Source organism: Harpegnathos saltator, unplaced genomic scaffold, assembly GCF_003227715.2.
Source record: "Harpegnathos saltator strain DR-91 unplaced genomic scaffold, Hsal_v8.6 scaffold839, whole genome shotgun sequence".
NCBI classification, from domain to species: Eukaryota; Metazoa; Arthropoda; class Insecta; order Hymenoptera; family Formicidae; genus Harpegnathos; species Harpegnathos saltator.
In genome coordinates this window covers 247677-272802 of record NW_020230692.1, presented here as the reverse complement: position 1 = coordinate 272802, position 25126 = coordinate 247677, and the positions used below count along the sequence as shown (strand labels likewise).

Here is a 25126-nt window from a genome sequence, read left to right as displayed (position 1 = left end):
GTTTTCAGTATGTTTATTTATTATTCAATATATTTATAATAAAGTAACATTGTCATGTATAACATTTTATATTTATAATAAAATATAATTAACTAAGGTATAATTTAAATTAATTTGAAATTTACGAATTTACGAAAATTACGAAATTTAAAATAGCACATTTATTATAGAAGAGTAACTGAAAAGTAACGACTCGTTACTTTTTAAGTAACTGTAATTGTAACATGTTACTTTTGAAAATCAGTGACTTGTAACTGTAACTAGTTACTTTTTCAGTGAAGAAAACTGTAACTGTAACTAGTTACTTTTACGAAGTAACTTTCCCAACCTTGCATAATTGTTAAGAGTCACATGCATTAATTCGCGCTGCAAGAAGCGTTGTTCCTCCACTTCGGCCGTCATTCTCCGTCAGCTGTCGGAAGTCGAGTCTAGCATGAAACATAAATCTCAATATGATGACTCATGTCTGGATCTGCTAGTAAAGCTTCTTTACAATATTCTGGAAACACATCGGCCTTAGAAATATTTGTTATTTGGATTTATGGCTGTGACAAATTTATGATAAAACTATAAGAAAGAATATTCCGATTCGTTAGCTTTTGTCTGCTGACGGCTAATTAAAAAATTATACACAGAAATGTATCTGTGCCGTTATTTTAGAATGTTAGAAAAAGCCGTAAATCCAAACAATAGATATCTCTATGACTGTTATATGTTTCTAGAATACTGTAAAAAAGTTTTTATTAAACTAACAGACCGAGGCAAGAGGCCGCATTTGTGCATCATGCTGAGGTGTTTGTTCGCGCTAGACACAGCCGGTCTCCAACAGCTGGCGGAGAATGACAGCTGAAATGCAAAAACATTTCTTTTCTCGCAACGTGAAGAAAAGAATATTATAATGCAGATTACTTTACTGTAAAATCCGTATCATAGAGGATTTGCATTACGGTCGATTATTCTTATGTACGACATTTGATATTCGATGGAAGAATTTATTTTTTATAAGCAAAAATGTTGTTAACTAGAAACCATAAAAAGTGACATCTATTAGGTATCAGATTATTATCGTCAAATATCGGACAAAACAACGAGACAAAAAGAGTCATAATCCAAATTCTCCAATAACTCCGAGAGACTTTTCTTTGTTAAATTTTTATCTTTAATTCAGGGTTTTCTATTTCTCTAAGTAGTTCGAAACGAGTTTAAGATATGCTATCAGTAGCACTTTTAAAATAACTGAAGCCCATATCGGACTCGAAGTGAGCAATAGATAATTACGGATTAGAAATTAAGATTCGATGAGTTAACTATTATAATTTCGATCCTGATTTAACTTTGCCCCATGTGTTCAAGTTTCAATCTTTAATCAATCTTCCAATCTTTTAAATCTGCGATCCTCAATTTTCGATATCTAAACTTATATGGCCTTAATACGTAAGTCGTTCTGATATAAAAGATATGACTTTACCCATTAAGATACGCCATGTATTGCTAAATTTATTGTAAACTATCGGGAAATCATAATACACAGTATTATATCGATATTGTCAAAGCAATTGTAACGCCCAACGCATTAATAGAGAAACGCACTCTTGGGTTATTTTAAAGTTTATTAACAGCTTAAATTTATTCTAAAATATTTATAAAAGGAAGTCACAAAAGATCTATTAGGTCAGTCTGCCATTTGATACTTACTTCCCTCTTGATAACAGTAACAAAAACAACAACAATAACACAATAACAACAACAGCAATAATATGATATTACTATCGCTACTGCTATTGCTATTGCCACGCGATTTCGACCTTTAACAAAATCGAGTTATTTCTTCGGGGTGAAATAAATAAAAACCTCTTGTAACGGTCGCAAAATGAAAGAGCTGCTGAAAGGAATGTTAGTGTCTACACTTTTCACCCTCCATTTTCTTAGAATAGCGTTAACACAATTTTTTCTTCGAGCTGAGCGAATCTCAGGCCGATGCAATTTCTCGGTCCAGCGCTGAATGGAATATATGCGTATTTCTATGTTTCAAATTTCCCGGGAGAAATCGATCCGGATCGAACTTCGTTGGGTCCGGCCAAACATTTGGGTCACGATGTGTCAATAAAATTGACATGGCGAACGTAGTACCTTCTGGAATAGTATCATCACCTAAAATAGGATTATCCATGCGATTAATTGAAATATGTGGATTTAATTATAATATTTCGTTTTAATTTTATGAATACGCATCGATTTTATCGTTATAGCTGATGAGGAACAAGTATTAGAGCGAATACTAAACGTATTCGCGTTAACGTGGATGTGATTGTACATGAACATATTAGCCTGTGATACCATTTTTGGACAAAATAACGGAATAAATCAAAACTATCAACCTTTAAATAAATAACATTTAACTAATATTTACCCAATTTAACAGTTTCTGCTAATTTTCTTGTTATTAAAGGCACACTTGGATATAATCTGAGTACTTTTTTTATAACTCTATCGAGATATTTCAATTGCGATAACTCCTTCATACTGGCTGGCGTCTGCGAATCTTTGAAAACTTCTTCGAGTTCCTGATGGACCTTCTCTTGATGCTCGAGATTATTACCCAAACAAAAGAGTGCCCAGGTTATCGCAACCGCGACTGTGTCGTGACCCTGTTATTATTTTATTATTACTGTAGTGACATATACAAATAACTATCCCAGAACAACTTTCATAGAGCTCGTGGAGACATAGAGCAGGTTAAGACAAACATAAAAGTCCTATACTGTTTTGCGATATTCGCAATAGTCATAACATCAAGTTATTAATGATGGAAATTTGACGAGTGAGCGGGCGCCGAGATGGATGATTGGAGAAGCGTCGCAGCCTCTCGGACCACAGCACAACCCAGTCGATCTAGCAACTATTGGTGGCATACGGCGAGACGTAGGTATGGCGAGATAAAACACGAATAGCGGCGTGTTGTCCTTTGCTTCGCCGCGCACCGGCAACAGTTGCTGGATCAACTGAGCCCCACTGTGGCCCAAGCGGCTGCAACGTTTCTCCAATCATCCATATCGGCGCGTCCACTCCTCAGATTTTTGTCATTAATAACTCGATAATTATTGCGATTCTTGCAAAATTGTATTTTGTTTTTCTTTTCAGCTTAATCCAATGCACGAACTGCCTTGTTAATGTTACGTTATGTTACAAGAATAGTATAATAATATAATATTTAAATATTCAGTTTGTAATACCCCCACTTTTAATAATATAAACTTACAATGTAATATTATTAATATTTAAATATTCAACTTTTAATATAGAAATATCCACCGCTATATAGCTCAGTGTATCTCAAGAATATATCACGGATATCTATTGGATATTGCATATCTATAAAATCAGTGAATATCCTTTGAATATCTATGCTACACTTGTAATACTTTTAACTTTTAATAATTTAATACTAAACTTTAATACACTTTTAATAGAAATTTTTATTCATTTTTAGGAGAATTTGGTATTCAAGTATATCATCATAAAGATGTCCTCTTTGCGACGCGACGTTAGCACGGAGCCACCGACACTGAACATTCGTCCAACAGATGCACTACTCGGAAGTGCTGTATTATATTTAATAAAGAAATTTTTAATTGCAACTTAATCAATCAATATTGATTTAACATATCAATATTGCAATTTGTCGATTTTAAGAATTGATACAATTGTTCTTGTGCAGTCTCGACTTCTTTTGTTTGCTGATTAAAAGAAAAAAAGTCATGATGATCGTTGAATTCTTCACTAAGATTTAGCGAACTCTCAGTACAATGAATTCCTAATAAGTCTTCTAATTGTTTTTTAGCAAGTTTCTTTTTTTCGCCATTTATCCAGTTCAACTTGAATTTTAGGTGCAAACAACTTGCGATGATTAATTCTTTTTTTTCAAATAATGTAAAAAATCTAAAATTATATAGTCAGAATCAATGAATAAATCAATAAATATTGAGAACAATAAATCAATATAAAAATCAATATAAAAAATAAATCGATAAATATTTTGAAAAAAAGTATATATTCAGAATCAATGAATATGTTCTGTATTTAGAAATAATAAACACATGTTGATTAAATTAACAAATTACCTTTTCTTCAAACCTTGTTGAATAGCTACTATATAATTAATGACTGGCAATGTATAAATCCACTTTTTGTAAGTTTTCCTAATTTTTCTTGTAACGTTTCAATATATATATATATATATGTGTATGTGTACGAATTAATTATCGCTGCCAGTCCAACGGCGGCGCGATATCGAAAGATGATTCACCAACGATTGGCACTCATCGCGCACGGTTGCGCGCGAGGTCGACGATCGCGTTTAACATTTTTCAGAGCCAAAGCTGACACCCGCGCGCGGCCGAGAGTGATTTTCGAGAACGGCGCCGCGTATATCTCTCGTATCTCCGTTCGGGCTCAAGGCGCTTAATTGCCGATGTAATATTGGGCAGCGCAGGGCTCTCACACGAAAAATTTATCACTTAAAACAGTAAATATTTTACATTTATCTATATAAAAAAAAAGATCACGCATAGATGTATGTACGTGTAAAGTACGCAGCGAGAGTTGATAAATGTGCAAATATCTCGCTTTTGCGCGCATTCACGGTGTAGTTCCGTGCTAATGAAAATTCATCGTTAAATATCCGCTTTCATCCACACGTATTATTTTTGCCTGGCATTGCGCGCTAAGTAATTAATCACTTCCTCCTCCCTTCGCCCCTCTCTCTCTCTCTCTCTCTCTCTCTCTCTCGTTCTCTCGCGCACACTTTCTCTGCCTCGCGGTTATACCAACTGATGCCTACAATAGGGGCATACGTCTACAATGGAACTGTTGTGTTGGCGTTAGATACCGCCAGCTGCAAATAATATTCGGCAGCCAATACATTCCGAGTATTTGCTCGCGGCCGTGTAAATCGCTACCGGGCGGAGCCAGCGCGCGTCTACACACCGACGAGCGTTTAAATGCCTACGCAAGTGATGTGGAGTAGACGTTCATTACGCATTTACGGTGCGCAAACTCCCGGGCGTGCACATTTCGGGGCGTGCGTGCCGCGCGGCGCGTAAACACGATTTTTCCCAGTCCGTTCCGTTCCGTCAGCCGGCGGAATTCGCGGCTGTGAACAAGCGCTGCTGACCGCCGCGCCGGCTGGCGTCACAAGCCGCCGTAACAAATACGCTAAAACATTAAGCAGCTCCCGACTAATGCCCGATATACATACAGCTCGCTTCGCGCATTATTTACGGCGTAATTGGCCAATCGTTGTTCCCCGGCCGGGACGTGGAAAAAGTGCCATATGGCCCGGACACGGGCGCCTACCTACTCATCAATCGTCGAGGAAATTGTCACGCGTTGCTGAATCATCCGTACAATTCGGCGGGTAATGTGTTTGCGATGAGGCCGAAATACGCTCCGTTCGTCACGCGAAAACATATCCGCGCGCGCATATTAACATCGTCGGCACTAGACATTTAAACTCATCATTTTGCCGGTCAGGTTGCCTTCAAAGCGCCGCAAATTTGTTTTGTTACGCATATAACGTATGCGCGCAAATTTGATTAACGTTAATGACGCGAATCGCAGACAAAAAATCAGGATTTATCGTCGTCGGCGGAGCGGCTCCGATTTTTCAGGATAAATCACCGGGTAAATCGCGATACAAACGCGTGACCCGTACAAACGGCCAAACTTCGTAGATGAAGCGAAAGTCCGTCGTTCCGTCTCCGCGAAAGTATCTCCGCCTCTCTGCCCGTGTTTTCATTGTCCGACGGAATAATTAGACGGCGCGCCTTCCAGAGAGTTCTTTGACTTTCCAATGAAACACTTTTGCCTAGTTTGCTCCTTCGTTATAATTCCTCCGACGTGTCGAAAACGTCGATACACGGCAGACATGTTGCAACATTCAGGCGTTGATGATTACAAGATTTTATCGCTCATCAAACCCTGCTAATAAGGCGAGGAGAAAATGATGGATAAGCTTTCGACGGCGTTATTACGTCGCCCCGGCGATATGTTAAATCGAATTAACGATAATCGATGACGAGGAGGACACTTTTCTTTCTTTTTGTCCTTTTTTTTAAACATTTGGACGCAACGCTGTTAATATTGACCTGTGCCGCTGTAATTTGTGAATATATTTTCTGATCACCGATAAATTCCTCGTAAATGAGACTACGTTATTCAATATTCCCAAATACGCGAGCCGATGGTGCGAGCATTCCGCATAAAAAAATATTCAAATTAAAACGCTTCGGTCGTATTATTTAACCCAAACGTAAACTATGTACATTGACCACCCCGAATAATATTATCGTATCATTTTCAATTACATTTTGAATCGATTAAATATGCCGCGGACACGCGGATTGACACGATAAATATTGAAGATATTCCCCTCTCTCCCTCCCTACCCTCCCTCCCCCCCTTCCTTCCCACCCCTTTGCTTCCCTCTAAAAAAACAAGCGAACCTCTTTGACAGATAATTAAAATAATAATAAACTAATGTAATAAATAATAATAAAAAGATAATAAACAGTTTCGAAAATAATTACCGAGTTAAATCCAGCGAGGCGTACGAAACGTTTGCGTAAAAAACGCTCGCCGAGTGTCAACCACCACCACCACCACCGCCATGGGAATACAAGTAATAATCGGAGTAAACGAGAAAATGTTAAGCGTCGGAACAAGGAGCACACGTATGCCGCTGTAGTGCCCTTCATTTAACTAAGTCGTATCATGAATTTAGTGTTTGAGTAATTAGCCGATTAATCGATGCCATCTGCTCCTCCGTGTAGATTCTAGGGCGACGGTGCGGTATTAACGACGCGTGAATCCCCATTTATCCGATAGGCTTGAGCCATAATACCCCTCATCTCTCACAGCTTGGTCATCCTGTCTTAGGGGAGCCCATAACCCCTCCTCCCCCGCGCTCCGTCTCCTCGCTTCAACGAAGACGAAATCGAAGAAGATCCCGGAAACGTCAATACGGCGACACGGTCTCCCGCGGAAGAGCTAATTGACAATGGCACTTTGGAGACTTTCGTTCAACATCCGATATCGTCCTTTTCGTCTTTCAAACGAGAAAATCGAACAATGCGGGCGCGTAAAGATAGATTCTGCGGAATTCCTTCGATAAATTTGCGACCGCGCGATATATCACGTTCCCTTTATAACATTCGCAACGGATTTATATTCATGTTGAATTATTTAATACGAGCGCGAACTAATTTTCTTTCTTACTTCGCGTCGTTATTTCGCGGATAGCGCGAGACAAAATGTCGCAAGAGTAATGCGCAGCGCTTCATGATCGGATAATGTCTTCTTCGTAATCATATGAGAGTAGAGAATAAAATTTATCAAATTATAAACAACGAAAGATGAATTGAAAAGTCTGAAAGGGTTCTCTAAGCGCTACTTGGGAGCAATAACTGTATATGCAGTAACAGCGTGTTTGTAAGCAAAGTTAATTAATGAACACTTGGCCTGAATCAAATACTGTTCAGTGTACACGTTGCGCGATACACGTTGCGTGCAGCAGGATAAATATTTGTTAAAGAGAAAGAGAGAGGGAGGGAGAGAGAGAGAGAGAGAGAGAGAGAGAGAGAGAGAGAGAGAGAGAGAGAGAGAGAGAGAGAGAGAGAGAAAGAGAGAAGAAGGACAGAACTCAACAGCAACTTATATATTTTATATTTATTTTAGAAGAATGAGAGGGATCTGCAGCCACACGAAAAATATATGTTATAACGTATCTCTTATTTCAAGAGATCTTATGATATCTCAGGTCAGAAAATTGCTTTCGAAAAGTTTGACTTTGCCGTTGTCAGTGCGTTTTATCCGCGTCTGTATCCGCGAAATTGAGATTAAAGGGAAAGATGAGAGAGACAGAAAGGAGATAAAAGATTGCGTCTGTGCATGACGAAGCGGCTCTATTTCGCAGCGGAACTCTTGGGAGAGGCGCATTTGTCAAGTTGACCAACAATTGGCAGGTCATAGGTCGTCGATTGAACGCGAGGTAAGGGTGCCAGCGAGGGTCGAGTCGGTAGAGGTGTCACCTCACTCGACAATGCAGTCGTTAAATAAACTGCCGCGCTTTCCCGGACAATTCTTTACGGAACAACGACGCCCACCGACGCTTCGCTGAATGGCGATTATTGAAGGACCTGAAGAGCACGTAAAAAATGTGCCATCTGATCCGAAGAGCGGAGCACGGGCCTCAATAGGGCGGGGTTACAAAGCCGCTCGAAAATTTCCCCGGCATAAACCGTAGCTCAGGGTTAATCGCTCATTGCCGTCTCGTGCAGCTGCGGAAGCTTAATCCTACGAACGCGGAATATATTCATCAGCGTAATCCTCGCGATCTTAATACATTGACATTTGCGCAAATAATTCTTCGAGAAGGGATAGTCGGAGACACGTGACGCAAACATATCTCGTACCTCGCACTAACGTCAAATCAATACCTCGAAACTAGGCTAATCAATATATCATTCTACAATTTGGGGATGATTCTCTCGCGAACGCGCTCGAGTCGCGACTGCTCTTCTTCTCTCGTCTATTAGCGAGACTTCGTTATTCGCGATCGTATACGCAACTCTTTTTATAATAAATAATATCATGAGAATATATGTAATATAATGGAGAATATCGCCCACACACGTACACACACGCGCGCACCGCGTGCATTTGTCTCACTCACTCACTCACTCACTCACTCACTCACTCACTCACCACTCACTCACTCAGACTTGCGTCCAAATGATCGCGACTCTGCGCAGATGGCCGTACGTCGGCTTTTTTGCATGTTGATTTCTTGGAAGCGATTTATAACAAATCGTCCCATTGCGAGCCATCAGCGGGATAATCAGATAGTCAACGTTTCGCTACAATCGTACGTACGTTTGCAATTCGCGGAAGGCTATTTCGCATTGTCCGAGAATCTAGATCAACGCGAGCATTATTCATAGCCCCCCCCTCCTCCTCCCTCCCCCCACCAAGTCGGTCGTGTTCTTTTCGCGAAATATTCTTTTTAAATTTGCTCGCGGGGATGACCGTGTCGGTTAAAAGTCAGCCGCTAATTAATTTTAACACCATGTAAATGTTTGTCGAATCGATGAAATATTCATCTATGCTTATTACTCGCTTGTATTTTAACGAGGTTTGAGCGTTCTTTCCTCCACTTTCGCGCGAGCTAACGAGTTTCTCTCCCCACGACGTGGGGTTTACGGAACAGATTGAAAAATATAAAATATGAGATCGGTGGAGCCAGTAAATTCACGCTACCGCGCTCTTATCGTCCCGTAAGAAATCACGAATCGACCGTGCGCGAGCGATGTAATTAGTCGCGGAAGTACGTGCTTCTCCCGCCCCTCTCCCCCACTTTCCGCACGGTGATGTTCAGATTAGAGCGAAATAAAACGTAATGCAGTCGCGTGATTACGACCGTGCGGACGGACGCGCGTCGCGCCTCGATCACGCAATATAGATGCGGCGCGCTAGATGACGGCTTTTTAATAGTCGGCGGGCTGTACCTGATTGATTATCGAGAATTTCGATCATTTGCATGACTCCGGCTAGAATAAATTGGCGATCGCTGTAACCTGACTGACGTTGATCGATGGAATATTTTATTTCGCTACGAGCCGCGGATTATACCCAGTCCCGTCGCCACCTCTCTCTCCTTCCCGCCACTCCACTCCATTTCTCTCACGATGCTGTCATCAGCCATGACGATTTTATTGGGACGAAATATCGAGCTCGCGTAACGCTTCGACATGTATGAGAACGTGTTTCGGGTGAAAAACGAACTCGAGCACACGGACGACGACGATGACGGCGGCGGCGGCTTTCTTCGAAATTTCAGAGTCGCTGAAGTCCAAAGAAAATTTTCTGCGCCGCGCTCGTTCCTCGATATTGCGGAATGAAAGTTACATGCGTGCGATTTTTAAACGGATTTCTCCTAAATAATATCGCCATGAAAAAGTTACAATCGAATGCTGGAGCTCGATTAATTGCGTACCTACGAGAAAGAGAGACGAAGAGAGAGAGAGAGAGAGAGAGAGAGAGAGGAGGAGGAGGGGGAGGAGGAGAGACTGTTGAAAACGATTGCAAAACTGCCTCAATATACGGCGTGTCGTGCAGCACCTATTACCTAGTCGAACAGTCACTTTAACAAGAACTTTTGCCACTATGATCCATCACTATCAGTCTAGCGCGCGTTATAGCGTACAGCCATGTAGCCACGGGACATGGACGCCTCTGTCCCCAGGCTTCCAGATTTCTCTATCAATCACGGTGTGAATCAATCACGGCACATCCTGCCTTCGTTAAGCGGAGCCATTTTATTTCTGCCTCCTTTGTTCTTTTATCGCTCTATCTCCGAGCCGACAGCTACACGATAGATGCGACGCGACGCGGCATACAGAGAGAGAGAGAGAGAGAAAGAGGGGGGGAGAGAGAGAGAGAGAGAGAGAGAGAGAGAGAGAGAGAGAGAGAGAGAGAGAGAGAGAGAGAGAGGTACGCGCGGAGTCTGATAATGCAATACGTCGAGAATAACTTTTGAAAGCGCAGCAAACACACAAACGGGCCAATGAGCGGCACAAAGGCAGAAACAGAAGAACGCACTTGGTCAAATGACGCGTGAACCTTTTTCGAACGTCGAGCGACGGCTTTGTGCTTTGTGACTGCACTAAACGGGTATTTGCATTTTTCCCGAGCGTGTGTCGCCCCTTCCTCGCTCAGTATTTCACGTGCGTGCATTTCACGCAACCTTGAGGTTTGTCCAAGCAATCTATTTTAATCACGCTGCTTCTCCTCCTGCCTTATCCAACAGACTTGTGTACCTCTCAAGTCGATTATGGGAGATACAAACTGCCCGAAAGGCGTGACGTCGTGTGAAGATGATTTTATAAAAGTCCTTCTGTCTGAGTTAGTGTTAAAGACGCGCGCGCCAACTTGGAACGCAGCGTTACATACTCAAGTAGCTCGTACAGAGGCACCTCAGTAAAACACCTAGTTCGCACTAAGAGACCGTTTAGTATGCAAGGAGGACCTCGAACAGATTAACTTAGCTATCGTGGGACGTCGCGGGGGTCTGTCAGATCGACGTTGACACACCTCGGCATCCTTATAGCTGCAGTGATTTCCATGTTGCCGAGGCGAAGGAGACAAGTATGCGACGGTTCGTCGTGTTCTTCGTCGGTGAAAGAATCACAACGACGTGTCATCAATCGTTAACGAATCTAAAAACGACGACTGCTCGTCTCGGTTAAATATCACGATATGTATCGCTCTCCAAAAAAGAAGTATTAAGTGTATAAATGAATAATCCAAACTTTTTAAGCGACTAAGAAATTAAGTTTCAAATAATCAAATTTTCCCGCTTTTTACGGTTATGTAATATTGACATATAGCCATTAAAAATTATACTTAGCATGGATAGCGGAAAGCTTAACATAACTTTAGTATTGATAGCAATAATTATTCAGTTCAGTACAGTTAAAAATGCCAACAGATAAGGTGCACATCCGACACTGTACTCTTTACGAATTCCAACAAGGAAAAAATGCTAAGGAGAACATGCGAATCGATTTGTTCCTTTCTCGGCGAAGGTGTTGTATCGTACGATGTGTGTGTATTTTGGTTTAGACGGTTTAAAAGCGGCGATTTCAGTCTGAGTGACAAACAACGACCTGGAAACGACCTCGAAAGTGCGGTAATGATTTGGAACAACTGCTCGCTGAGAATTCAGCACAAACGCAGAAAGAGCTTGCAGAGCAGTTAGGAGCAACGCAACAAACTATTTCCAAACGCCTACACGAGATGACGAAGATTTAGGAAGAAAGAAACTGAGTTCCGCATGAACTCACTGAATCCAACAAACATCTATGGCCGGTATTCATAGTCGGATCTTATATTCAAGACCGTCTTAAGTTCACCTTCAGATGTTGTAATTATTTCATTGGCTACGGGGTATATGAAAGTGAACTTAAGACGATCTTCAATATAAGACCTTAAATATAAGAAAATTATTACGGGTGATGAGAAGTGGATACTTTATGACAATCCGAAACGCGAAAAGTCATCGATAAATCCCGGCGAACCAACAACATTGGTCTCAAAGCGAAAACACTTCGACAGGAGGATTCTGCTCTGCATTTGATGGGACATGAATGGCGTGATTTATTATGAGTTATCAAAACCGAATGAAAAATAATTACTGCGGACCGCTAGCAACACCAATTAATCCGTTTGAGTCAAGAATTAGAACGAAAACGCCCGTATAATGGCAAAGGAGAACGTTTTGTGAAATTGTTGCGTGATAACGCTAGACCACACATTGCTTCTACGACATCAGACATCATAATGAGTCTTGGCTGGGACGTCTTGCAGCACCCGACGTATTCACTAGACATCGCTCTTACCGATTACTTGTTCCGGTCGATGCAACACGCCTTGTCTCTCTTTATCGTGTCCAAAGACGCAACATTTTTCCGACATGGAATTCACCAGCTGCCTGAAAGATGGCTTAAAGCTATAAAAAACAACAGTGAATATTTTGATTGACAAATTTGTTTTACTTTCTCTTAAAATAAACCTTGAATTTGAGTTGAAAAGTTTGGACTTTTCAAAGTTATTCATTTGTACACTTAATATAATCCCGTTCTGTACGAATCAATTGTTGGGGTTGTCATGAGTGCAACGACAAAGTCAAACCTGTAAGACTAATAACTGTTCGTATTAACCCGACGGCGAAACGAAGTAACATCTAGTCAAGTTGTTTCGCACAAGCGCGCAATATGCACGTCTCTCTCCCTGGTAACACGTGTACAGACAATGAGTTTCCCCCGTGCGCTGCTTAACGTGGAAGTGTATACGCGTTATATTTGAAGCGGAGTGCTTCCGGAAGTGTATCGTTCCGCATACATATGGCATCGTACGTAGTCGGGATATAAACTTAAGGCTAGATGTAGAGAGGACATCCCAAAGTTGTACGACGCGACTCAAAGTTCCCGATAGTTTCTGCCAGCGTAGTATTTCGTGAAATACAATTCGTTGCGATTGTAAAGCCGCGGTATATTTTTCTCCCCACTGAATTTATATATTCCGAGTCGTGCGTTATCTCGTGGGGCATTTCGCCAGAGAAAAGTTTTATAAGTACGCGCGTATCGATATTCTTACGTATTTACATGCACATACATACATGTATACATACATGTGTACATGCGTGCGTATATATGTATATATATTGGATTTTAAATTTACATAAACTGTGTGAGACATTTTCGCGCCGATCCTTTACACGTTCCTCGCGTAAACCCATAAACGCAGCAGGAAAAAGAGAAAGGGAGAACGGAATCGAGCGAGAACGCGTTTCCAGCGCATCGCGGTATTTTCTTGACGTAAGGACTGGTTTTCCGGTACGTGCGTACAAGCACATATTCTCTTGACGAGGCTCACCTCCGCTGCCATTTACCGCAAAGATCGTAAATTCGGTATAACATGGAGAAGTTACCAAGGATCGTGTCTATATGCAAACGGAATCGCGCGAAATGGAAGCGTAGCTTGCACTTTGGTAGCTCTCGATGCGAAGCATGCGAGTATTCCTTACTGCCGGATACAATAATTCAACCAACATTTAGTACAGAATAGGTATGTCTGTATGTGTGTGTGTGTGTGTGTGTACATAGCGAAATATGCATTCGCATTTTACCTTGTAATTTTCACAATGCCAGAGGTCAAGCAAACACGGCCGTGTGTATTTTTGCACGAGAGAGAGAGGAAGAGAGAGAGAGAGAGAGAGAGAGAGAGAGAGAGAGAGAGAGAGAGAGAGAGAGAGAAAGAGTCGTCCAAAACTCGGCGATATGCGAATCGCGTGTAAATTTATAGATTACGGAATTCCTGTCGCGCGTATCTTATCACGCGATCAGCCCACGACGCGTTTCGTTATCGGTGCAATCGTCCAACTGTCGATGTTGCTTTCGTAGTCGCGAACCGAACGATCTCCGCGGCGAATAAATGAGCGCGATCAAACGTTCCCGCCGTCGATTTACCGTTTATATGGCAAATCGAGCCAGCGATGTTTCACAGCGCGGGATTTTGCGGGACGCATTGTGGTTCGTCCGTAACAGTAGGGCAGGGCCGAGGTAAATGGAGCTCTGTGCCGCGCCAAGAAGATTGTGGAATCGTGCGGGTGGTGTGGGGTAAAGGTTGCACCGGGTGGAGGCGCTTAGCGTATATTTGAATTCCCTCGAGGTAAATTCTTCGGCAGCGCCGGCGATCCCGACGACGTTCAGACGGAATTCGTTCTCGCATCGCCCTCCCCCCCCCTTCCTCTCTCTTGTCCCCTGTTACGTTCGTGAGGTTTAGCCACACTGTCGACGAGCGCGAACGGGGCTAGCCGGAATTAAAAGAATAACGAAACAGACACCCACTCCGCCGCCGCCGCGGCCTGCGGCTCGTTCGTTCGTTCGTTCGTTCATTCGTTCGTTCGTTCGTTCGTTCGTTCGTTCGTTCGTTCGACATTTCGCGCGCGGCTGTCGCGTTCCCGTAAACATCGCGTCGGCCGGTCCGCCGGTGTACAACTGATTAATTCGCGGATCGCGGTACATATGGAGAAGCGAAAACAGCGCCGCGACATTTCCATGAGTGATTTCTATTTACGAAGAAACACAACGCGACGAGTCGCGGAATGAAAGGGAACATCGTTTGCGGATCAACGTTTGCGCACTCGCTCGGTGTACACAACGAAAATCAGGTCAATTCGATTATCTTCCTTTTTTTTGTCCCTCCGATATCTGCGATAACGCAGCGGCATTGCTCCGATTCGGTTTATATCGACGCAGTTTTTTTCACATCGCCACCCCACGATTGTCCGGCGCAAGTAAATTATCGAAATTCCGAATTCTTCCGATATACAAATTAGCGGAACACACGTATATACTACGTGTAAAAGTTTCGCGTTTGTTTTCACCTCGTTTTGTCTCGTGCTCCGCGAAGCCCGTCTATATTTTTATGATATAGTAAAAATTCGCTTATTACGTTCGGTCCCGTGATAAATCGCGCGCAACTCGTCGACGAAAGTCAGCACAATTTGTGACTTAGGATCGGCCGGCTGGAGTGCCACTGCGGCAAATAGCTGCACTTTTACTCCCCGCTGCGTGCTTTTAAGCGCGGCGGCGGCGTCAATCTCGGAAGAAACAGTAGTATAGCGACGGCGAGCCCGCCATTTAAACTTTCACATCGAAAATAAAAGTGCAGCACTGCCAGATGGCTGACCGCCAAGACACCATCGCCGGACGGAAAGGTCCTATTTATCCTTCAGCCGTCTTTCATTTGCGTCGTTCCTTGTGAACTTTCGATCCTCCCTTTCGCTCCGCCCCATCCTTTTTCCACACTCTGAACAATATCGCGGACGGTGAATAAATTTCGAGACGCGGCCCCCTCATGACCTTTCCTGCGTCCCGCGGCTCAAATCCGCCCGCGCGCGCGCGGCCTCGATGCAATTTCTCTAATAGAATAATAACTCGCACCGCAAACAGTCACGGCGGTCTTATTCGTTCCGCCTCGAAACTTCCGATAACGCTTTTTTGAGGGTTCCTGCAGCCAGTATCGCGGTACTAACACCTCGTTATAAGCGCCCGCGCGGTCAAAGTTCGTTGATAAAGTTTACAGTTACTACGGCAAGAAAGAAGAAACAAGTGCGCAAAACGAGGTAGGAAGATGCGGGAACAAGAACGCAGAGCAGGTAGAGATCCGGATGGCTGGCAGGAAAGCGCGAGGACGGGAGAGAGAGAGAGAGAGAGAGAGAGAGAGAGAGAGAGAGAGAGAGAGAGAGAGAGAGAGAGAGAGAGAGGTGGCGAAGATGCGTGGGGAGAAATCGAGGGGCGGGGGAGAGCGGGAGCAGGCATGGAGAGAGAAACGCGTAGAAAAGTGGAGTACGCTATACCCCGCACCTGCATAATATATCGGGGAGGGCTTGACTCCGGCAGCACAAACTACTTGGTAACTACTTAGAAAGGAACGCAGTCCTGACGAAACTCTCGGCAGACTACTTAGAAACTTATTTCGCGGCACGTCTTTAAAATGATATACCTACATACTCGGCTGCAGTAGGAAACGCCGCAGCCTACGCTGGAGCCATTGAAGACACGAGACCGGTCATACCGCCGCCCTTCACCTCCTTCGTCCGTCCTGCTCCACCACATTTTTCCCCGGGAATAAATTAGTTTTTTATGGTCGGAGGATCCGGAAAATCGCAGGAGGCGGCGGTATAATACTGCCCGTCACTTCGCCTCTCCGTTTCACTTTTTACGATCGCTATTTCGTGTAAGCTTATAATCTTTCATTATTACTCCTTGAAATTATACGGCGATGCGCGACGCTTGAATAAAAATAGCCGCGCGACAGTTTCGGCCAAAGCGCGGACTGCGGAGCGAGTATATTTGTAACACACGCAATTGATACGCGCAAGAAACTTCCTCAAGTGCCTGGATTTATAGCACTTGAAATGTAGCCGCCCATGTGGTGAAAAAAAATCAACTATACTTCCCCGAATAAAATTAATAGAGCTCCGATAAAAATCTTATTATTTTTCTCAAATATTAATCGGGCCTTAGTAAGGATAGAAAGACAAGAGCCGTGCAGGATGTGTAACAAATAGTTTAACGGGTCCTTATAAAGCAATATTAATAGGATCTTATAAGGAAATATTTTTATTTATATTGCTTGAGTAAAAATATAGCAACTAATAAAACTAATAAAACTAAAAATAAAATTTATTTTTAATTGCGGTATAATTAAAAAAAGTCTTTAGAAGAACCAAATAGAGCGCACCTACTAAAACAACATTATACTATGACAATTTTATTACGTGCTCCAAAACTTATTAATTTTCTATAACAAAACTTGATTTTGTATATCTAAAGCATCCTTGAAAGATCCTTCCAAGGCCCATATCAGTTTTCCATGTAAAAGCGTTAAATTTCGTAAAATCTAAGGTATCCCTTAAAAAATTCTTCTAAGGCCCTTATCAGTTTTCCCTTTATCAAAGTCTTAATTAAATCTAAGGCATTTCTAATAAATCCTTCTAAGGGCCTCACCAGTTTTCCTTATCAAAGCCTTATTTCATAAAATCTAAGGTATCCCTCAAAGATCCATCTCGGGGCCTGATATGGCCTAATAATGAAGCATCCCTTTTCAGGGCATCCTACTTTCAGCCTTATTGGCATTTATTCTTCATGAGGATGGCCCAAACAATTTTTTCCTCGGGTCATGAATGTGGTAAGAGTATCAAGATACGACAAGGGAGACGGGGAAAAAGCGAAGAATGTTAAACGAAAGCTGATAAATGTACTTGGTTCCGTTAGACAAAATTTACAAATTGACAGTCTGCACGTCACAGACGAGATCTTTACACATCGAGTCTCTATCAACTTTTGAAATATACAGCCCGACGAGAGCCGAGCAATCCGTGCCGTGAGGCAGTAGTACACCTCAGTAATATTCGCGACGCGGCGCGCACGGCGAAACCGTCTAAGGTTACGAACACTTTCGCGAATATTCCGAGTTCCTACGTGGGAGATGTCGGGCTGTAACGAAAATCGATCCGCGACCCGACATCCACGGCATTGTAATGTGCAATATCGTGGTTCGGATTCCACATCGCGCGACATTCCACGCCGTAGGACCAAGCGGCGCCGTCGCCGCCGCCGTCAGTATCGCGTATCTTTCGCGAGCAGGGAGTTTAACGAGGAGGTGCCGTGCGCTAATCGACGAATGAATATGAACGAAGCGGTGCATTAATTCGTCATTTTTCAAGCCGCCGTCACCGGCGACGGCCGCCGCGCGTTTCGCGACACCCATCCGTTAACAATCTCCCGCCTCCCGGAATTCGCTCGCGTCGCCTTTGTCGGCCGATCTCCTCGGTTGCGCACTGCCGACGATTTCGTATTCATTGCCCGTGTCTGCCGATCGGCTCGAAAAGAATCCCCCCCGCCCCCTGTCGTCGGGCCTCGCGGCTGACGACCGTAATAATTCGATCCTAACTTTGATGCATCCGCGTAATCCGCCGAGTCAAGGGTATCGTATACGGAATAAATTTTCAACGAAGGGCTCGGGGTGATTACCATCGGATACAAAATGTAAATGTTACTCTCTTACCGGATGAGAGCCGAAGAGATCCCTCAGGTTACTTTATATCCACTTAAGTATGCACAGTCAGAGGGCGGCCAGGCCAAATTAGAGATTGCCGGCGGATCTTTTTTATAATGTATCGCGAGTCGAATCGATAACGAACGGACTTTGCCGTTAATGAAGAATGCGTTCCTATTTACGTGTACCTGTGCGTATTATACTGTACGGGTTAATATTAGTCGGCGAGATAATCTCATTACGCGAGACGTAAAACCGGCGAGTTATCGCGAGTTTTGAAAGAAACCTTACGCAAACTTTCGTTTTATTGAGGCAAAAGGAAAATATCGCGACACGGTTCTGGCCCGTTAACGAACGAAGGCCGACGGGTAGGAGAATGCGACTTGTAATTTATCCTTAAAGTCTAAATAATGCAAAGTTTTAATGACCTTGCGATTCTCGCCAACGGATTCTCTCCTTCCTTACCGGTGCGCGACCCACCATTATCCGGCCGTTCTTTGGTAATTCGCACGGACGCGGATTCTCCCGCTAACTCCCCGAGAATATCCCTCGTGCTAATTTAGTCGGTCCAATTTTAGCTGAAGCCAATAATCGTAATACTAATTAGGCTAGAGCCCGATATGGCGTGATAAACAATGCCGCGCGGTTCTCACGAAGCAGAGCCAATGCTTCGTCGCGCGGAAACAATTCAATTGAAATCAATCTTCCTATCATTGCAGCAGTGTAGAAAATACAACACATTTCGCTGCATCTTCTGTACCGCCATTATCGAAAGCTACCCGGGATTCGATACATTATTTCGCCTTCTATTCGCTCATTCTCCGATATGATCGATAATACTCCAGTCTTTCTAGCCGGTGGAAATTGTACTTTTTTCAGCCTCTTCAAATATTATTCGGGATGTGGTCGCATGACTCGCGAAAAATTACCATCACAATTTCTACTAGCTCGCTACTATCCGAGTATCGAGTGTACGCGTGAGTATCGGTGTTCGCCTCGCCGGTGGACGCGCGATAAAAGCCTTTAAATATTTAGGCGGCTCTTCGAAAAAAAAAATAGTCGCTTATACGGCGCGGAGCCACTCTAGGAGCAAGTAAGTAAGAATAAAAGAGAGGCTGCGAGGAGGAAGAAGTCGAGTGAGGGTCACGGATCAACCAGTCACATGCATAATACATATCTCTCCGCATCCATTGGCTTCACCTAGCCTATTCTATATAGAAAATGCTGTCGTCGAGACCGAACGACGGCCTTTGCCGGCGCTGGCCCCGTTGTCGGTAACTGCTCGTAACGTTTCCTTCTCGTTGGGAAACGTCGATTCTGAGAGTGTACTGATTCAGAGGCCGTCTTCGGGGCGCAATATCGTTATCGTTTATTTCCCTGGCACGTTTTAGCGCTCGTCGCTTAGCGGCCAATGGACGCACGCGATAATCTCTCGCCAAGAAACTCCGCTATCAACGAGAGCCCCGGGAAACGAGAGCGCGAACACCAAGCTCTTTCTCCCGATTTCTTCGACGAACGAAGAACTGGTTTAATTTCAAGCGAAATCTCATCCGATAGAAATGTCGTTTAATTTCAGCTCCTCGATCGGATACTGGCGGAAATGTGAAATTTAACTTCGCGTAAGGCTCAAACCAGTTGGAAACGCTGGAAGCGAGCGAGACGACTGAGCTGTCGCCGTGTCGCGAAAAAGTCGACCTTGCGAAATATATCTCGCGGTACTCGCCGTCAGGCGGGTGAAACATTCGTGGTAGGATCGCGCTGTGTAAAATACCGCGAGATGGTAGGAACACACGGGAGCGCCGGTTGACTTCGCCCATGCCGAATGTATTTTAATATTCCATGCGATATTCCGTTTGCGCGCGCGGCCCGGTGCAGAGTTAGCAGCTAGAATCGATCGATTAAGCCCGCTCACAGGCTTTTCGAGCACACCTGCCGCGGAGATACAGCCGACATACATAGCCGAGTCTTGCAAATTTGATAGATCACCCGCGGTAGCGCGGCGGCGCAACAGTACCGGCCGGCTGATGTTCGCGTGCGCCCTTATAAATTATCGAAAAGGCGGGCTATCGTGCCGGCTAATCGAATTGGCGCTACCACGGTTTACACAACGGAACGGCGCGTGACACGCTTATCATCATAAGCGGGGGCCTATGGAGCGGCGCGATAGCAGTGATAATATAACCGGAGGGTCGGAAGCACGGAGCGCGATTTATGTCGGTCGTGGACAAGCTCGTTACGATTGCGCGGAAATTCTATTAAAATTAATAACGAGTAATCCACGCGCTGCTACGCGCTGCTACGCGCGCGCGTGAGCGCAGATTATATCTGCGCCTCTGCCGCCGCCACCGCCGCCGTCGCCGCCGTCGGCCGTTGGCGCGGAGCGGCGATTCGTTTGCCGAAGCGGATAGGAAAATCATGCGTCGGAATCCGCATAAAACGTAACGATTTTCGAAAATGCGAGAGCAGCAGCCAACGGCGACGGCGGCGGCGGCGGCGGCGGCGGTGACGGCAGCGCTTGCTGCCAGGCAGATTATCCGACGCGGTCAGCGCGGTGCGGAGCGGCGGGGGGGAGGGGAGGGGAAGGGGGTACGATACGATTCGCTTATTGCATGGAATATTACATGGCGTCGGGGCAGGAATTAATAATGCATTTGCCGACACACGCGAGAGCACGACGATTATCGCATTTTATAACGGAAATCGTTCCCGGAACGTCCCCGCGTAATCGCAAACATCGCGCTCAGATTCAATAAAGTATCGCGATTCCGCCGAATCGAAGAGAGAGAGAGAGAGAGAGAGAGAGAGAGAGAGACGCGATTGCCGGGGGCTTACACGTAAACGAGGCTGCATCCGGCCTGCCGCCGGGGTGCGTTACTGCAGTCACGGGGTAACTCGATGCCACGGCTGAAGAGTCTTTCCGAATCGATCGCCGGGCAATCATGTATTCTGCTTCGATAAGACACGCGTTTGCATTTTGCGTGCCCTCGCAATTTTATCTATCGGCCGTTGATTGCTCATTTTCATAATCCTCTCCATAAATACGCGCCACCCTGCGGATATTTTATCACGAAAATATGACTCTTGCCCGAGCGCACATTTATTATTCCATTTTATATAAATTCAAATATACGAGCGCGCGCGCGCGCGGATGAACACGTCGGTGAGTGGATAAATAATTTTTCAAGTTTCCCAACTCGACTCGAGTTCCAACTCAAACTCTTGTTAGCGCATTTATCTAACGCAGTCAGACTTTATATCCTTATTTTTATTCCCACTTCATTCTTTTTGACTACCGGCAGCAGAAAGGACGTAATCTCGTTTCGGTAAGCCCCTTGCCTCGGGCATGCAGTGTACGGAGCCGCTGAAAATTCGATAGAACAAACTCGCGCTCTGTACAACTCTTCGCTAGTGAAGGATGGATCTTGGACAAGTTATCGTGGCCGGGGTAGGCATGGCAGCCATCAAAGTTTCGTAACGTGAAATCGCCGTGGGAACGTCGAAACGACCCAAGCAGGAAGCGTGAAATTCGCACGACAGATTTCCTCTCGAGACTCACTCGCCGTCGTACGGAACGTACCTGAGATCAGAAGCTGGTTAGAAAACCGGCGGAAGTCGCTTTTTCGTCGGATGAATATTTGAAAAAGTGTTGCGGTAAATTGTGCAAGCAGTTCACTTGTCCAACACGCGGACCTCGGCAAGCCGAATGGAGGATTCGTTTGCCGTAGCGTAATGTTTAAGGGATGAACCGTTGAGGGATGGAACGTTGGGGAATTTCGACGTGCTACGTCTAGATATTACTAAGAATTAACGGACATTGCTTGAGTGGGATACTACTTAATTAGTATATTAGCTCTTGTCTAAGGGCACCGATCGTTAATCTTACACATGCGACTCCCCGTTTCAATTTTCCACGTGAGCTCTTCGACTCTAAGAGAGCGTTATATATATTTATATGTAGATATATATTGAATATATTATTTATATAATGTATATATGAATATAAGACTCACCGGTGCTGCAAAAATACGGAACTCGAATCGACGTCGACGTATATCTGTAAAAAAAGAAATACAGAAATATAAGATATATCAAAATATTGTTAAATATGCGTAAAATATGCGTACAAGGAGCGATTATGACAATTTTGTTTAAAGCTGTGCGTTAATAAATTGGGAGTAGAAATTCATTAAACTTATCTCCATTATATCGAGTATTAATAAAAGCGCGTTTTTATCAACGTGGTGTACACTATCGTTGTTATTTCATCGTTAAAATATTGTGTTTCCCACGATTTTTATTCAATACAAAACAAATGTTAAAAACACGCGCACGTGAATTTTAAAATTTGATATTACGCTGTGCAAACAGCTGGTACAAGGAAGTGGAATAGATTCGATAGTTATTTAATTTTCCCGAGTTTGACGATAAAGCGTTTGTAAACGTGTGACAGTCATAAACGTAACGATGCCACAACGCTGCGGATAAATGGTCAATTAATTCTGCAAATATAATAAATGTATTTACTTAGCGGTCAATAAATTGATGACGTTTCACTCGCTGCGACGGCTCAACGCATACGACTTTGGATGCGTTTGAGGAGACGCTATAAACGCTACTAACGCAAACGCCACCAAAACCGGTCGTGCAACTAATAGCGTTACAGTGAATAGTGAGTTCCGCGAACAGCAATAGCGTAGCGTCAGCATTACCGCGTTATAGTATTGTTTCCGTAGTTTAAACACCTCTTCGGCTTTATGAAGATTTATTTTTATTAATATAATAGTCCATTATATGCATGAACAATAATAAAATAATAAGTATAATGTTGTCCGACAATTTTGCGCAATGATAGATGTGCGGTGCATAGCGCGTTCTTGGCGTTCACGAAACTTACAAACTTTGCTACGCTGACATCACCAATACACAATTTCGAAAAAAATTATTGTGTTATCGCGTAATTATGGCACATAATTACAGCTATACTATCAAGAGCGATGTATATTAGCGTTATCATCCAGCTCCTTTAGAAAAACACAACTACTGACGAATATATTAATCGCGAATTAATTATATTAATTAAGATAATGTAAACGATCTTCTATCCGCAGCGTGTGACTATCTAATGTAATATAACCTTAGTAAAGTTAAATCTTTAAATTGCTGTCGTATACCGTCGCATTCTCTTTCTTTGACTTTAAGTTTATGGAAATAACGCGAAGTATACGAGCGGCCGCTTGTTACTCTATTCGACGTTCTTGACTGCACGTGATTATATAATTACATAAGAAAGTAGCATTCGAAGGTCGTGCTTCATGACGCGCGTCAAAACGTGACTAATGCCGAAGTACGATCGATCGCACATTCATTAATACAATATGACGCACGTTCGTCCTTTAATTCGCCATGACTGGCGCCATTCTATCCATAAATCTGTCGCTCTTGACCGATAAAAAAATATGAGAATTAAACTCACCTCGAGGCTTCGTCCTCACGCGACAACGTAAACACATGAAGATACAACCGACTCAGCTGACGCTACAGAACACGACTGGAGGTTAATTTCCTGCGACAGCTCAAGCGGGAAGAGAAGGAGAGAAAGAGAGAAAGAGCAAACATGGAAGAAAGAGCAGGAAGAAAAACGCAGAAGGAAACGACTGATTTCTTGCGACTTTAGCGATATCTGACGGCTCATTAAGACACTACTTATCCGGTGAGGTAGAAATTAATGGTGTAGTGTTGTGCTTTCCGACGACACAAGATGCATTGACACGTGTGAGTGCAACTTCTTAATAATTTATATCTTAATAATTATCTTAATAATTTACGTTAATAATTTACGATAAATATCTTAATAATTTACGTTACCGAGAGAGAGAGAGAGGAGGAGAGAGAGAGAGAGAGAGAGAGAGGGAGAGAGAGAGAGAGAGAGAGGGAGAGAGAGAGAGAGAGAGAGAGAGAGAGAGAGAGAGAGAGAGAGAGAGAGAGAGAGAGAGAGAGAGAGAGAGAGAGAGAGAGAGAGAGAGAGAGAGAGAGAGAGAGAGAGAGAGAGAGAGAAGACAAGTATCATCGGCGTAAAAGTTAGGTTACCTCTGTCCTGGCGCGCACTTCAATCACAGTGAAAGGCAGCTCCGGTGAAAGACGTTGCGAGACAGGATATTCCGTCGGCGAACATTTGCGATGCCGGGTTATTTTGCACTAACGAACAACGTCGTATCGATCGATGCTCACCGACATTCGTTAACGCCCACAGTGTATCCGACCGCAAATCCAAGATTCATAGGGCGTGAATTTCTCATCACGATTACCTCGACTACCTCGACGAGTCGTAGCAGTCGCGAACTCGAGTAGCGCGAATATACGAGTCAGTGACGATTATCGCGCGTCGAAGGGAATCGCGCCGCCATGTTACGAAATCGCACGCGCGAGCCACGTTTATACCGAAGTACGTTGAATTCTGAAGTTAGTCACTGTTGCCACCAGACTGTTGACACCAGACGCATCCGGGGTCGACATCAGACGCATCGCGCCACTGTTTCCCGCCATTTTGCATTGCGCGAAGTCGTTCTTGGAATTTTCGAGTTGTCACTATCGAGGTATTGTTACACATTTGACGGCACGAAACACGTCGAAGGTCGTCACGGCTCGCGCTATTCATTCGCGTTCCGAATAATCGCACGTTTAAGCGACGACTAGATAAAGTACAGACGAAATCGTCGTGACGCGACACGTTTCACGATGCGATCGAGGGGGTTAGGTCGAACGGATCGAATGATCTCTCAGCAGTTCTTTCGTAAACTCGGCCGTTTCGCGCGCGACGCGTGTCGCATAATACGAAACCGCTGGAAAACTGGCCTTGGTTGAAAAGAGACGCGAATGCCGAATTGCGAGTGACAACCGATCGTCGTATCCGATAATTAGCACCCGCGAGCGTAATTAGCCTCGT

The 25126-nt window shown here is 43.9% G+C and overlaps 1 protein-coding gene and 1 pseudogene across 1 annotated transcript in view; both read right to left on the bottom strand.

Moving 5' to 3' along the window:
- The window catches only part of LOC105185999 (myrosinase 1), an 89976-nt gene extending 66234 nt beyond the window's left edge, over positions 1 to 23742 (bottom strand). Inside the window, exons 1-2 of the mRNA XM_011145917.3 lie at positions 23657 to 23742; positions 22194 to 22237 (exon numbers count right to left, since the gene is read on the bottom strand). The gene's annotated coding sequence lies outside the window, so the exon portion shown is untranslated. The remainder of the gene's footprint in view (positions 1 to 22193; positions 22238 to 23656) is intronic.
- LOC109504091 (cytochrome P450 4C1-like) lies at positions 1677 to 24726 on the bottom strand (annotated as a pseudogene).
- Between the last annotated feature and the right edge of the window lie 400 nt (positions 24727 to 25126).